We start from the raw sequence: 13,555 nt of genomic DNA, 5'->3' as shown, positions 1-13,555 counted from the left end.
AGGGTTCCCCTTTCTCCGCATCCTCGCCAGCATCTGTCATTTCCTGACTTGTTCATTTTAGCTATTCTGACTGGTGTGAGGTGATATCTCATTGTGGTTTTGATTTGTATTTCCCTGATGCCGAGTGATGTGGAGCACTTTTTCATGTGTCTGTTGGCCATCTGGATGTCTTCTTTGCAGAAATGTCTGTTCATGTCTTCTGCCCATTTCTTGATTGGATTTTTTGTTCTTTGGGTGTTGAGTTTGCTAAGTTCCTTATAGATTTTGGATACTAGCCCTTTATCTGATATTTATCTGATATTTATCTGATATCCCATTCTGTCAGTTGTCTTTTGGTTTTGTTAACTGTTTCCTTTGATGTGCAAAAGCTTTTGATCTTGATGAAATCCCAATAGTTCATTTTTGCCCTTGCTTCCCTTGCCTTTGGCGATGTTCCTAGGAAGATGTTGCTGCGGCTGAGGTCGAAGAGGTTGCTGCCTGTGTTCTCCTCAAGGATTTTGGTGGATTCCTTTCTCACATTGAGGTCCTTCATCCATTTTGAGTCTATTTTCGTGTGTGGTGTAAGGAAGTGGTCCAATTTCATTTTTCTGCATGTGGCTGTCCAATTCTCCCAGCACCATTTATTGAAGGGGCTGTCTTTTTTCCATTGGACATTATTTCCTGCTTTGTCGAAGATTAGTTGACCATAGAGTTGAGGGTCTATTTCTGGGCTCTCTATTCTGTTCCATTGATCTATGTGTCTCTTTTTGTGCCAGTACCATGCTGTCTTGATGATGACAGCTTTGTAATAGAGCTTGAAGTCCGGAATTGTGATGCCACCAACTTTGGCTTTCTTTTTCAATATTCCTTTGGCTATTCGAGGTCTTTTCTGGTTCCATATAAATTTTAGGATTATCTGTTCCATTTCTTTGAAAAAATGGGTGGTATTTTGATAGGGATTGCATTAAATGTGTAGATTGCTTTAGGTAGTGTAGACATTTTCACAATATTTATTCTTCCAATCCAGGATCGTGGAACATTTTTCCATTTCTTTGTGTCTTCCTCAATTTCTTTCATGAGTACTTTATAGTTTTCTGCATATAGATTCTTAGCCTCTTTGGTTAGGTTTATTCCTAGGTATCTTATAGTTTTGGGTGCAATTGTAAATGGGATTGATTCCCTAATTTCTCTTTCTTCTGTCTTGTTTTTTTTTTTTTTTAAAGATTTTATTTATTTATTTGACAGAGAGAGATCACAAGTAGGCAGAGAGGCAGGCAGAGAGAGTGAGAGGGAAGCAGGCTCCCCGCGGAGCAGAGAGCCCGATGCAGGGCTCGATCCCAGGACCCTGAGATCATGACCTGAGCCGAAGGCAGTGGCTTAAACCACTGAGCCACCCAGGCGCCCCTCTTCTGTCTTGTTTTTGGTGTAGAGAAATGCAACTGATTTCTGTGCATTGATTTTATATCCTGACACTTTACTGAATTCCTGTACAAGTTCTAGCAGTTTTGGAGTGGAGTCTTTTGGGTTTTCCACATGAGTGATAGTTTGACTTCTTCTTTGCCTATTTGGATGCCTTTAATTTCCTCTTGTCTGATTGCTGAGGCTAGGACTTCTAGTACTAGGCAATGATTGATCTTAACTACCAAGGGGAAACTAAATTGCTGCTATGCCGTAGGGTTGAGGAGAACTTTGTCTGGAACTCAGGGGATTTTCTGGGGTGTCTTTAGTATTTCCATGCCCAATGGTAAGGGTTAATGGAAACCATAGAAACAAACAAACAACAAATGCAAGATAATTGGCTACTCAGTCCTTCTGGGAATGAAGGTTTGTGTTTATCCACCAGATGAAGAATCCCCACCAACTGAAGTTCTGACTGAAGGTGGGAGAGCTACAAGATGAGTAATAAAAGAAAGAAGCCATAGATATCAACTATAGCCTCATGGCCAAATAAAGAAATGAGGAGTATATTACTTTGCATATTTTCTCTTTGCTTGGTATATGTAGGTTTTTATTTGCATATATCAACCATTTTCTTCATCTTTCTCCTTCTCATTTTTATTTTTAAATATAAGTTGTTGGAGGTTAGCTTTATAGCTTCGTCTTTAGGATAAGAGAATAGCAAATTGAATTGTGACAAAACTTGGGGATTAATTAACATAACCATGTTTGGATACAGTGACTGTTTGGACCTTGCCTCTCTTCGTTTTGAGGAAAGTGTGAGAACTTCTTCACTTGGAAGGATATCTCTATCTTATTAGTTAGAAATATAAAGTTTCAGGGTGTCTGGCTGGCTCCGTTGGTAGAGCATGTGAATCTGGATCTTGGGGTTGTGGGTCTGAACCCACATTCAATGTAGTAAAGTTTACTTAAAATTTTTTTTTAAGGCACATGGATGACTCAGCCAGTTAAGTGTCCGACTCTTGGTTTCCACTCAGGTCATGATCTCAGGGTCCTGGGACTGAGCCCTGCATCAGGCTCTGTGCTTAGCACGGAGCTGTTTGAGATTCTCCCTCTCCCCTGTCCCTCCTCTCTCTTTAAAATAAATAAATAGGGATGCCTGGGTGGCTCAGTTGTTTAAGCTGCTGCCTTCAGCTCAGGTCATGATCCCAGGGTTCTGGGATTGAGTCCCGAATTGGGCTCTTTGCTTGGCAGGGAGCCTGCTTCTCTCTCCACCTCTGCCTGCCACTCTGCCTGCTTATGCACTTGCTCTCACTCTCTCTGGCAAGTAAATAAATCAATAAATAAAATCTTTAATAAATAAATAAATAAATAAATATAAAAAAAATAAAACCTAAAAAAACCCCATAAAGTTGCTTTGCTATTTTATATAACTTGCAATGTTTGTAGAAAGATGTATATGGGGGGGGGGCGTCTGGGTGGCTCAGTGGGTTAAAGCCTCTGCCTTTGGCTCAGGTCATGATCTCAGGGTCCTGGGATCGAGCCCCGCAACGGGCTCTCTGCTCCGTGGGGAGCCTGCTTCCTCCTCTCTCTCTGCCTGCCTCTCTGCCTCGTTGTGATTTCTGTCAAATAAATAAAATATTTTAAAAAAAGAAAGATGTATATGGAAACTGTGTAGCCAAAGCCAAAGGTACAGGTTGTGTCAATTATCAACTTACTGCCTCTCGGCTCCAACATCCATCCTTCACTGCCTGCTCTATGATAATGGAGATGGACCCTATAAATAGTTCTCCTTCGCCTGCTGAGATGATGCTTAGTGTTGTTGGTAAAAGGTACTGTAGAAACACTGGAGGAGGGAGGGTTTTGATTCCTGATTCTAACATGCTTACATAAAACTAGGCTCCTGCAGTGAGGGTGGCTGGTCAGGCCGGGTTCCTGCAGCATGCAGGGGTGGCCAGTGGCATATGGCACATCCCTGTGGGCAGCTTCCCAGCAGAATGATGCCAGCATGGCACCTCCCTGGGAATAGCCAGCCTTAGCACCCTGGAAAGCAGATTAAGGCAATTGAGAGGCATGACACCTTCCTCCACACGACTTGCTCTGGCACCCCAAACAACCCCTAGCCAGGAAATCTGGCTAGCACAGCACCCTAGCATACATAAGCCAAAGAACACCAAGGATTGTCAGAAACCACCAGAAGTTAGAAGAGGCAAGGAGGGATTCTTCCTTTAGAGCCTTTGGGAAGAGAATGACCCTGCTGACACCTTGATCTTGGACTTTCAGCCTCCAGAACTGAGAGGCTTCCCCCTCTCCCAGGCTCCTGCCAGGTGTTCTCTTCCCTAGTCAGAGCATTACCTCGAGTCAGGGGTAGTGAGACAGAGTACATTACAGTGCATCACCTGTAGTAAGGAATAACATGACAAAGATTTTTTTTTTAAGATTTTATTTACTTGTTGTTTGTTTACTTATTATTTATTTAGAGAGTAAGTGGGTTGAGGGGCAGAGGAAGAGGGAGAGTGGAAATCTCAAGCCCAATACGGGGCTCATTCTCACAATCCTAAGATCATGACCTGAGCCAAAATCAAGAGTTGAATGCTTAACCCAATGAGCCACCCAGGCGTCCCATGACAAAGATTTTAAATGTTTGTTTAAGATGCTCAAAGAGAAAAATTAAGGCATCTTAGCTATAAAAAATGAATGGTAAGAAACTATTTATTATATCTTTAGTTTTGGGATGCCTGGGTGGCTCAGTCGTTAGGCGTCTGCCTTCAGCTCAGGTCATGATCCCAGGGTCCTGGGATCGAGCCCCACATGGAGCTCCCTGCTCAGCAGGAAGTCTGCTTCTCCCTCTCCCACTTCCCTTGCTTGTGTTCCTCTCTTACTGTGTCTCCCTCTGTCAAATAAATGAAATACAAAAAAAAAAATCATTCAATCAATTAATCTTTAGCTTTTCTTATGGGACCTTACTGCATCTGCTAATTGGCAGGAAAACACTTTCAGGTTCGGATGTGTCCAACCCTCAGGTTCGGACTGCCAACAGACTGCTGATACTTGTGAAGGGCTCTCTAGTGTCTATCAGGTTACCTACATAAGTCACGTATAAGATATTCTTGTCACATTAGAACTAGACTGGATACAACTTCCTCTTGCTTCACTGTCACTAATACTGCTCTTTTCTCATGTGTCCTGTCCCTGTGTTAAAAAAGAAAATACAGGGGCACCTGGGTGGCTCAGTGGATTAAGCCGCTGCCTTCAGCTCAGGTCATGATCTCAGGGTCCTGGGATCGAGCCCCGCATCGGGCTCTCTGCTCCGCAGGGAGCCTGCTTCCTCCTCTCTCTCTGCCTGCCTCTCTGCCTACTTGTGATCTCTCTCTCTGTCAAATGAATAAATAAAATCTTTAAAAAAAAAAAAAGAAAATACATTGCTACTAATAACCAAGATGTTAAATGGTGATTACAACTGACTAATAAGACTATTTTTTAAAATACTGTCTTTTTATGTAAAAAAAAGTGTACATATTTGGAACTGATATGAGAATTCATGAGAAACTCCTCTGTACCCACTTAAATGATATTGCATAACAAACACAGGTAGCAACAGCTTCCATGTTCATTTCCCTGTGATTTTTTTCTAAGACAATGACCTATGTAGATTGGTTATTTTCCTACTTTGTTTTGTTGTAATCTACTTGGTATATCCTATGAGATGTTACTTGGCCTAAATGACCTGAGACTTGAAGTGATCTTTTGAGTTTCTGTGACTTGGCCAGAAGGCCTTTGGCACTGAATTAGTTTTAATTTTCCCTGGGGGTATTCTACTATAGCATTACTTTATAATGACTTGATGCTGTCACATAAACTTTAAAATATGTTTTGGAAATTTTGCTGATTGGTCTATGTTTTATCGCATAGTGTGGAACATGTAGAAAGCTTAGTTAACCTGTGTATAAATGACTAGCTATAGTGTACTTAGGATTGCCTGTAATATTTAAGCTGCTTTTTGATGTGTATAGTGGTAGGAACTTATAATTTTGTACATTATGTTTACTAAGATGTTGCCTTTTTTATTTTACAAATACTTATACAAATAGAATTCAAGTGTGCCTTTTGCTTCTGTGGGGACTAATTTGGAAAAGACTTAAATGACACTTCACTGATTTCAGATTTCACTTGAAATTGAATCAGTACATTGTCCTGTATATTCCAAGAAACCCCAAAACTGAGAAATTATGAAAGACAAGCAAGCAGAAATTAAACCAAAAAAAGTGGGTATCAAAAATAGTGAATGGGAGATAAAGAATAGAGGCAGCATGTGTAGACAGCTTGGAGAGGTTTTACTGGGAAATTCACATTCATCAGAGATGAATGTAAATAATTGTGTGTGTGTGTGTGTGTGTGTGTGTGTGTGTGTGTGTGTGTACGTTGGAATGTGAGTATTTTAAAGGACGAGGGATGCTGGAGTTTTTCTTCTGATTGAAATACATGGCCTGTGATTCAGCGATTCTATTCCTAGGGGTAAAACTGACCAAAGGATTGCATGTACACACAAAAAGGCATGCACAAGAATGTCAGAGCAGCACTACTGCGGTAGCTCTAACTAGAAACAATCCCAATGTCAATCAATAGAATGATTAAGTAAATTGTGAGACAGTAACAAATAAAAAAAGGAGTATATAGAACAGTGAAAATGAATGAATTATAGTTCTAGGCATAACATGGATAAACCTCACAAACATAAATTGGGGCAAAAGAAACCAGACAGTGGTTGCCCTTGGGCAGGGGGGTAGTAGTTGGCAGCAGGCATCAAGGGGGCTTTTGGAGTCGCTGGTCATTTTCTATTTTCTGCCCTGTGTGGTGATTACGTGTATGTATTCACTTTATGATAATTAATTGAGTTCCCTTTCTTTTAAAAGTTGAGGTAAAATTCACATAACATAAAATTGACCATTAGCTATTTTAAAGTGAACAATTTAGTGTCATTTTAGTATATGCATAGTTTTGCAACCAACACCTCTATCTAGTTCCAAGATGTTTTCATCATCCCCAAAGAACACCCTATACCCATTAAGCAGTCACTCTCTGTCCCCAAGTTGTTCGTTTTTCTACACTTTTCTACAAGCATGTTTTATTTCAATTAAGACAATTTTTTTAAAAGAGTGAAACCAGGGAAATCCATGTGTGATTTTTCTCCAGTGACATTCAGCTGCTTAGATTCAGGCATGAAAGAGCTACTCCAGGGTTAAGGATCTGCCATGGAAGAAGAGAGACAGGCTGAGGGACGAAGTGGATTGATCTAGGGATCTAGCCACGGGATCTAGGCTAGACAAGGAGAATGGAGTCATGAGGAAGCTAATGAGCATCCACCAGGGGGGCCGGGCATTAGAGATTTTGCTAAGTGTGAAAAAGTAAGGTACTGGATGCACTTGAACAAGTGACCTGGAAGGAAAGGTGTGGTACTTAGAGGGCAGGATGCTTAAAGAAAGATTTTAGTGGGGGGTTCATTTCTGGTGGTCCTGAAATGTGACTGTGTGAGAGTTGTTGAGGAATGGAGGAAGAGGTCATTGAAAAGGTTGGTTGAAAGCCCAAGAGGTCAGAGTGTTGAGTGATTCAACTATATGGTGTTAGGAGGTTCCAACTCATCAATGCTGAGGTCACAGAGAATGGTGAGAATGACATGACATGAGCTAGGGAAGAGAGGAAGGCAGGAAGCTAAATGTTGGCATCTCTCCTGCATAAAGAGATATAGCCATGAGGTAATTACCAGCTTCAAGAAGGAAGTCGAGGGAGCTAGATGACCTGATCCTCAGAGGAACTAGAGTTCTGGAGGTGGGAGGAGGGGATGGGAAGTTGTACTACAAGCCAAGAGGATACTGCCTGGGTACCACAGTGTCCTCAGGAATAGTTGGGTTTTGGTGAAAGTCAGAGAATATACTCCTCTATTTTCAAAATTTCTGGCACATTGGTAGTTAGGTCTAGAAGCTTGATCAGGTTCATGTTCAATATTTTTGGCAAGATGACTCAAAGGTTCATGGTGTGTTTATTTGACAATCTTAAGAATTTACAGAGTGAAGAGCTTATATACAATAGAGATTTTTTTTTTTAAACTTCAATTGGAAGAAACAGAGCTTGTTAGAACTACACTTGTTGGTTTGACACTTTCTTGACATCATTAACAGCTGAAGCATGGATTCTATGGAGTGGGAATTGAACTAGGATCCAGAGACTGGATTATCATTCTGGCTTGGTCAGATCTTTGCAAGTCCATCAACTAGAAAATTCTAATACCTAGGATGCTTCTTCACCTTTTCAACCTATTAAATTCACTTTCATTCTCTCAGTTATTTAATTCATTGAATAATTGGTTTTAAAGTCTCTGGGCCCCTCATTTCATAGACCCTTCTAAATCCTGGCAAAGGCGTGCCTGGGTGGCTCAGTGGGTTAAGTCTCTGCCTTCAGCTCAGGTCATGATCTCAGGGTCCTGGGATCGAGCCCCACATTGGGCTCTCTGCTCAGCGGGGAGCCTGCTTCCCCTTCTCTCTCTGCCTGCTTTCTGCCTACTTTGATCTCTCTCTCTCTCTCTCTGTCAAATAAATAAATAAAATCTTTTTTAAAAAATCCTGGCAAAGACTCTTGTAACATATTCACATGGTCATGTGTTATCATAAAATTTACAAAAATAAGAATTCTAACCACAACTGCCTAATGGCTGATTTTTCCACTCCAACCTCCCCTCTGTTGTGCTTCTCCTGTGCTGGGTGGTGTTGGAGCGGCCATAGGCACTTTGGGGATTTGGCTAAGAAGTTGAATTGAGGATCCATTTAAGGAGGGTTTCTTAGGAGGTATTTATGTGGTTCACAGTCATTTCATATGTAAAGTTATTGTGAGCTGTCCAGATGGAGGAGTGCCTCCAGGCTTTCTCCAACTATGCTCTGTGCCAACTTACTGAAACTCTGACATGAAGAAGTATGGCCAGAGGTCATATTGCTTTCATGAAATGTGTTCACGGTGCCCACCCCCAGAAGTATATGGGTATGAAAAGAGAAGGAAGGTTTGAAATATAGTGCTGGAAACTAATCTGTGGAATACTCTGATCATCAAGATGAAAACTGTGGGTGGAGAATTTGGTTCTGTTGACTGGAAGGTTCTTTCAAACTATGAGGAACATGCTTGATCATGTCCTAAAATCTTACAGGGCACATGTGAAGAAACATCATAGGGTTTCTCCCAAATTCTATGACAACCCTAAACATTTGTGAGGCATTAGGAATCATGAGTTGGGAAGCTGAAGGAAACTTTTCTAATTTACCAATAACAAAAAACAAATTTCAATCAATTATGTTAGAGAAAAGACTGAAATATCTTTCTCTTTTCTCTATAAAAATGACAATTCAAATACTGTCATCATATAAACAGGTGATTAAAGACTATATAGCCCAAAAATGTAGAGAAAGGTATTATAGAGGCCATTTAATCATTAACAAACACAAATTTATTTTTTCCACAATTTATTATGTAGAGGTGATTTAGCTAGTAACTAATAAAAATATTGTTATTTTTCTTGAATTTTTGTAATATTTATAGTATTTGTAAGCTTTTTAAAAATTATATTTTTTTCTCATTCTTAATACTCACTTTCATGGCTAATGTTGTATTACTTGTAGTTTTGTATTATTTTTGTCAACAAGGATGCCCAACATAGTCACTTATCTCTGCAGAAACATCGGGAGTTCTAATCACTGGGGTTTTCGAAGGGTCACTTATCTTCTCTTTTTCTGGGCAATGAGGCAGCTCTTACCTTGTTGATTCAAGAACTGAATTCTACAGTCTCCACTTATTTAATTTTGTCCTAATCAAGACACAAGTAGTATTTTATGTATTCCCATAAGTCTATAGTAAAAAAAGAGCAGAGAAGGGGAAACCCCTAATCAACTGCCCTTTGAAAGTGTAAGTTAGTATTTGCAGTGCATATGTCTCCATCTGAGGTTCTCTTTTACTTTCAGTTTGGATCTGTCCTATTTTGAGGGAAATCATTGCTTTCATGGTGGTAAAATCCTGAACAAGTGTTCTACCTAGAGCTATGGTTCTAAGCCTTGGCTGCACATTGGAATCACCTATGGAACTTTTTTTTTTTTTTAAAAAGTAACATATAATGTATTATTTGTTTCAAGGGTACAGGTCGGTGAATCATCTATGGAAAATTTATAAAGTCTTGATTCCAATGGCCAAAGCTGGAACAATTCGAGCAACAAAATTATGTAGTATTGGATTATAACCTAAAATAGAAAAAAATATTCATGGGTCCATACTGACATATATAAATGCCTGAATAAAAAGATAAGGAGTATAGGCAAATCTCCCATGCAGAAGAATTCTAAATAAATTATATAGATAGTCTGTCCTCCAGGAGTCTTATTTCCAGGAGATAAACTGCATCTGTTCCCTCCTACAACCAAAAAGGAGGCATAATACCTTGGGGGCCTTTTTGGATTTGGGAAGCAACATATTTTTTGCTTGAGTGTGTTATTCCAGCCCATTCACCAAGTGACCTAAAAAGCTGCTAGTTTTGAGTGGGGCCCAGTACAACAGAAGGCTCTGCAACAAGTCTAGACTGATCTACAAGCTGTCCTACTGCTCAAGCCATATGATGCAGCAGATCCAATGGGGTTTGAAATGTCAGTGGCAGATAAGGATGCTCTAGGAGCCTCTGGCAGGTCCTTATAGATGAACAGCAGCACATACCCTTAGGATTTTGGACCAAAGCTCTGCTATCCTCTAGAAATAACTATACTCCTTATGGGAAACAGCTCTCAGCTTGGGACTGGGCCTTAGCAGAGACTTAATGCTTAACTATGGGCCACCAAGTTAACATGAGACCTGAGCTTCCCATTGTGAACTGGGTGTTATATGACCCCCTCAAGCCATGCACAGCAGTGCTCCATCATCAAATGGAAGCGGTATATATGGAAGTATGCCAAGAAAGTTACATAAAGAAGAGGACCAAATGCACTTGGTCTCACTCCTGGTATACTGTCTTTTCTCCCCAGCCTGCATTTATAGATTTATGAGGAGTTGCCGACAGTCAGTTGAGGGAGAAGGAGAAGACTTAGGCCTGGTTTACAAATGGTTCTGCACACTGCCAGTGGACAGCTGCAGAATGATAGCCCCTTCCTGAGATATCCCTGAAAGCAGTAGTGAAGGGAACCCCCCAGGGTGACAGAACTTCAGATGGTGCAGCTGCTCATTCACTTTGTTTGGAAGAAGAAATGGCTAGATGTGTGATTATAGATTGCTTCCTGGACCATGGCCAATGGTTTGGTTAGAAGGTCAGGGAAGAAACTGATTGGAAACCTGTGACAAGCTAACTTGGGGACGTGTATGTAAAAAGACGTCTTGAAGGGGGAAAACATGACTATACTTGTGTTCCATATGAATATTAACCAAAAGGTGAGCTTAGCAGAGGAGGATTTTGATATCAAGTGGATAGGATGACTCGTTCTGTCTTTCCCCAGGGAGAGGCTCTGTCATCACCCAGAGGGCTCACGAATGAGTGGCTCTGGTGATAGGGATGGAGGTTATGCACGGGCTCAGCAACATGGACTTCCACTTACCAAGGCTGACCTGGCTATGGTCACCGCTTCGTACCCCATCTGCCGGCAGCAGAGAACAACACTGAGCCCCCAATATGGCATTATTTCCCAGGGTGGTCAGCCATCTACCTGGTGGCAGGCTGATTATATTGGACTGGTTCCCTCATGGAAGGAGCAGTGTTTTGTTTTTACTGGAAGTTAAGACTGCTGCCCAGCCACTTTCAGCTCCTCATGCTTCTGAACCAACAAGCAAAGAAGGGAGCTATTATGTTGCCTGGGTGACTGATCTTGCCTACCAAAGGGAAATTGGACTGCTACTCCATAGTGAATGTAAGGAAGATTATGTCTTGAATATAGGAGATCTCTTAGGGTGTCTCTTAGTATTACCATGTCCTATGATTAAGGTAAATGGAAATCTACAACCCAATCCAGGCTGGACATTTATGGCCCAGAGCCTTCATGAATGAAGGTTTGGGTCACTCCATTAGGTAGAGAACCATGACTAGCTGAGGTACTTGTTGAGGGTAAAGGGAATACAGAACAGGCAGTGGAAGAAGATATTTATAAATACCAGCTACCACCATGTGACCAGTTAGAGAAACAAGGAGTATAATTTTTATGAGTTTTAAACTTACAGCATATCAAGGAGAAGAGTAAACATTACTCAAGGACTTTATGTCCTCTTCTGGGTAAGGAGTTAGTGTGTTGTTGCTGTATGCAAGCTAGTTGTGTCATATTAGGTGGAATTATGATTTTTCTATTGTCTTTATTTGGAGATTAAGTATGGTTTAAGGAGGTGCATATGGATGCCACATTTGTAAGATATGGGCTTGTGATGGTTAATTATATGTTTCAACTTGCTGGGCCATAGGGTTGCTAGATACTTGGTAAAAATTTATTCTGGATGTTTCTATGAAGGTGCGTATGGATGAGGTTAACATTTAAATTGGTAGTCTGAGTAAAGCAGATTGTGCTCCCTAATGTAGGAGGGATTCAACTAACCAGTTGAAGGTTGACCTTCCTCCAAGTAAGAGAGAATTCTTCATATCTGACAGCCTTTGAACTGGGATATAGGCTTTTTCTTGCTTTCAGACTCAGACTGAAACAGTGGATCTTCCTTCTCACACCTTCAGACTCAGACTAGAACTATACCATCAGGTCTCCTGGGTCTCCAGTTGGCCATCTCACCTTGCAGATCTTGGGACTTGCCAACTTCCATAACTGCCAATTCCTTATAATCTCTTCCTCTCTCTCTGTATGTATATCTTTATATCATATCATACCCACCTACTTATTGACTATTGGATCTGTTTCTCTGAAGAACCCTAACTGATGCAGAGAGAATGAACATATCTCCCACACAGAACTCTGAATCTATTCTGCTTACAAGGAGGTAGAACATAACTCCCCACTCTTAAGTGTTGGCTATGCATGGTGAATTCCTTCCAAAGAGTACAGTATGGAAGGTGGTAGAAAGAGTAATGGCGAAACCTGACAAACACTACTGCAGCTAGGTGACCAAGATCAACATCAACAGCGACAAGTTATGCTAATAGTATGTAACCTTAACATGATGTGATGAAAATGGCACTTTACCTCTGTGGTCTTACTTCCCAGGACCAACTACAACCCATGGGTCCAACTTCTGGAGCAGGAGCAGAAGCATGAAGGAGTGGTGACTTGGGTCTCCCATGCTAGCTCTTGGCACTGGGAAGGACTGCCCTCTATATCTATCAGCCTGAGAAGCATGGTCTCAAAGGGGATGGAGTGATCATCTGGAGAAAGAAGAGATAGATTGTTTAATACTACAGATTGGTGAAGAAGGTTGTATTAGTTTTACTTCTATTTTTCTCTCTTTTCATAATTAGTATGTAACATTTTTGCCATTTTATTGATAACAACTTTATTGAAATCTAATTCATATACTATATCTCTTACTCATTTAAAGTGTACAATTCAATAGTTTTAAATTTACAGAGTTGTGTAACCATCAGTACAATCTATTTGAGAATATTTGCAACCCACCAGAAAGAAATGTTCCCTTTAATAGTCTTCACTCATTTCCTCCCTAGCACCAGGCAACCGCTAATCTATATGTCCCTGTAGATTTGCTTTCACTGGACATTTCATATACATGAAATCATACAATGTATAGTCTTTGATGTCTGACAGGCTTCTTTCACTTAGTTTAATGTTTTTAAGGTTCATCTCTCCTGTAGTATGTTGCCAAATAATATTCCACTGTAAGGATATGCCACATTTATTCATTCATCAATTTATGGATTGCTATGGACTGACTGTTGTGTTACCCTCAAATTCATAAGTGGAAGACTAATCTACAATGTGTAGTGGTATTTGAAGGTGGGGTCTTTGGGAGGTAACTAGGTCATGAGGGTGGATTCCTCTTGATAGGATTAGTGGCCTTATAAAAAGAGACATACAAGAACTTCCTTCCTCTCTCAACACCCGAGAAGGATAGAATGAAAAGATCACCATCTTCAAACCAAGTAGAGGATTCTCATCAGAATCCAACCATGATTTTGGACTTCCCAGCCTCCAGAACTCTGAGAAATAAATGTCTGTTGTTTAAA

General features: G+C 40.6%; 1 protein-coding gene and 1 long non-coding RNA gene across 2 annotated transcripts in view; one reads left to right on the top strand and one right to left on the bottom strand.

Annotated features, from left to right (window-relative positions):
* The window catches only part of LOC123925166, a 48,795-nt gene extending 36,084 nt beyond the window's left edge, over window positions 1–12,711 (top strand). The window contains exon 4 of the long non-coding RNA XR_006814924.1: window positions 12,582–12,711. This is a non-coding gene — a long non-coding RNA (uncharacterized LOC123925166). The remainder of the gene's footprint in view (window positions 1–12,581) is intronic.
* The window catches only part of SPRYD7 (SPRY domain containing 7), a 56,962-nt gene continuing 56,015 nt past the window's right edge, over window positions 12,609–13,555 (bottom strand). Inside the window, exon 9 of the transcript XR_006814921.1 lies at window positions 12,609–12,739. The gene's annotated coding sequence lies outside the window, so the exon portion shown is untranslated. The remainder of the gene's footprint in view (window positions 12,740–13,555) is intronic.

Source organism: Meles meles, chromosome 14, assembly GCF_922984935.1.
Source record: "Meles meles chromosome 14, mMelMel3.1 paternal haplotype, whole genome shotgun sequence".
Taxonomy (NCBI): Eukaryota; Metazoa; Chordata; class Mammalia; order Carnivora; family Mustelidae; genus Meles; species Meles meles.
Note: the sequence above shows the minus strand (reverse complement) of the source record. Positions and strands in the feature narration are given on the sequence as shown.